Source organism: Oncorhynchus keta, chromosome 4, assembly GCF_023373465.1.
Source record: "Oncorhynchus keta strain PuntledgeMale-10-30-2019 chromosome 4, Oket_V2, whole genome shotgun sequence".
In the NCBI taxonomy this organism is placed as follows: domain Eukaryota; kingdom Metazoa; phylum Chordata; class Actinopteri; order Salmoniformes; family Salmonidae; genus Oncorhynchus; species Oncorhynchus keta.
Window position 1 is genome coordinate 68,903,392 of NC_068424.1, and position 2,707 is coordinate 68,906,098.

The following is a 2,707-nucleotide window of genomic DNA, read 5'->3' on the forward strand; positions in this document are numbered from 1 at the left end:
GTTGTGTGGTGTGTGGTGTCTGGTGTGTTGTGTGGTATGTGGTGTGTGGTGTGGTGTGTGGCGTGTTATGTGGTGTGTGGTGTGGTGACTTTTTCCACATTTTGTTACGTTACAGCCTTATTATAAAATGTATTAAATAACAATTTTCCTCATCAATCTACACACAATACCCCATAATGACAAAGGGAAAACAGGTTTTTACAGGCAAATGTATTACAAATAAAAAACTGAAATACTGAGAATTTTCAACAACTTGATTGGAGTCCACCTTTTGTACATTCAATTGATTGGACATGATTTGGAAAGGCACACACTTGTCTATATCATTTCCCACAGTTGACAGTGTATGTCAGAGCAAAAGCCAAGCCATGAGGTCGAAGGAATTGTCCGTAGAGCTCAGAGACAGGATTGTGTCAAGGCACAGATCTTTGGATGGGTACCAAAATTTTCTGCAGCATTGAAGGTCCCCAAGAACACAGTGGCCTCCATCATTCTTAAATGGAAGACGTTTGGAACCACCAAGACTCTTCCTAGAGCTGGCTGCCTGGCCAAACTGAGCAATCGGGGAGGAAGGGCCTTGGTCAGGGAGGTGACCCCTGAACCCGATGGTCACTCTGACAGAGCTCCAGAGTTCCTCTGTGGAGATGGAAGAACCTTCCAGAAGGACAACCATCTCTGCAGCACTCCACCAATCAGGCCTTTATGGTAGAGTGGCCAGACAGAAGCCACGTTTCAGTAAAAGGCACATGACAGCCCGCTTAGAGTTTGCCGAAAGGCACCATAAAGGACTCTCACACCACAAGGAACAAGATTCTCCGGTCTGATGAAACCAAGATTGAACTCTTTGGCCTGAATGCTAAGCGTCACGTCTGGAGGAAACCTGGCACCATCCCTACGGTGAAGCATGATGGTGGCAGCATCATGCTGTAGGGATATTTTTCAGCTGCAAGGACTGAAGAAACTCCGCAAATACAGGTGTGCCAAGCTTGTAGTGTCATACCCAAGATTTGAGGCTGTAATAGCTGCCAAAGTTGCTTCAACAAAGTACTGTGTTAATGGTCTTAATAATTATGTAAATGTGATATTTCAGATGTTTTTTTATAAAAATAAAAAAAAGAAGAACATTTTTACTTTGCCATTATGGAGTGTTGTTTGGAGATTGATGAAGAAAAATAAACAATTTAATACATTTTAGAAAATGTGTAAAAAGTCTAAGGGGCCGGAATTCTTTCTGAATGCTCTGCATACCTAGCATCCTCTGCTGGTCAGAACATCTCACTGTAAATGTCAATGGTGGTATCTGAACAGAAAGAAGCGTACAGTACTACACATGTGGGGAGCGTTTAACCATTAAGCCACTGCATCTGACATCTGATTACAGGTTTCTGTAGGAAATGGAATGATGTGACAATGATAAGCAGATGCAGGGTTTGTCACTGCATCACCCAGTCAGACAGTCAGGTGCAGTCAGGCAGTCAGACCTGAGAGCACTCTTATTGTCAGTAAACCAGATTAGATTTCCCAACTTGCATCTGAGCGGGCGCCACTAAAGCCCGCCCATTTGATTTAGTGACATCATCAAGGAAATTTCGAGGAGAAACGTTTCTCCCACCATAGTGGCAGTAACCATGACAACATGATGTTTAATGGGATGATCAAACACACAGGTTGCCTTCCAACTGGCACCGTATTTACTATATAGTGCACTACTTTTGTCCAGAGCCATAGGGATCCATTTGGGACGCATACAGAGACATGGCTCCTCACACTGGATCACAATTAGATTGAAATTAGCAATGTGCTGGTCTATCTTTTTCTATAACCTACCGGTGTGTGCTCTTAATTTGACCAGTTTCTCACAGCAGGAATATTAACCTGCAGCAACAAAACACGTCAAATATTATGTGGATTTGAAATTTATGGACATTTTCGTAGGGGTTGATACATTTTTTGTTATGGCAAATCAAGTATTTAAAGTGGAAATGCTAAACTTTAGAAGCCTTTATAAAGCTCAGATACCTGTACAGTACAAGTTTACATTTCCTGCTGCGCAACAAAATGATCTGCTACAACAGAGTGATCAAATTATGATATCAGATCTGTATCTGTGTGCTGAGCTGTCAGCCAGTAATAGAGACTGGGGCTTACTCTGTGTTAATTAATAGACAGACAGATATAAACTATTGAAAAGTGGAGAAAGTGCTGGTTTTATTATTAATAGCCATTATTATAACATTTTGTCCATCCATGAAATAGAATGAGGACCAAAGCAGGTGTGAAGGTTAGCATGGGAGCATATTATGGTATGTCATCTGGGTGTCAGTCAGAATGGGTGGGTATCTGTGTTTTAGTAGACACAGTATTATCCAGCTGATTGTCAGGGTTAACTAATTTGCATATCCAGTATCGTGTGGTGAGGTTGGGGATGGAGAGAGTTAAAAGAGGAGTATCTGGGAACTCATGCCTATATCAGTATCCCTGTAGAGCAAGTCATGTCTGACCTATATCAGTATACCTATAGAGAAGCCATGTTTGACCTATATCAGTATCCCTGTAGAGCAAGCCATGTTTGACCTATATCAGTATCCCTGTAGAGCAAGTAATGTCTGACCTATATCAGTATCTCTACAGAGCAAGTCATGTCTGACCTATATCAGTATCCCTACAGAGCAAGTCATGTCTGACCTATATCAGTATACCTATAGAG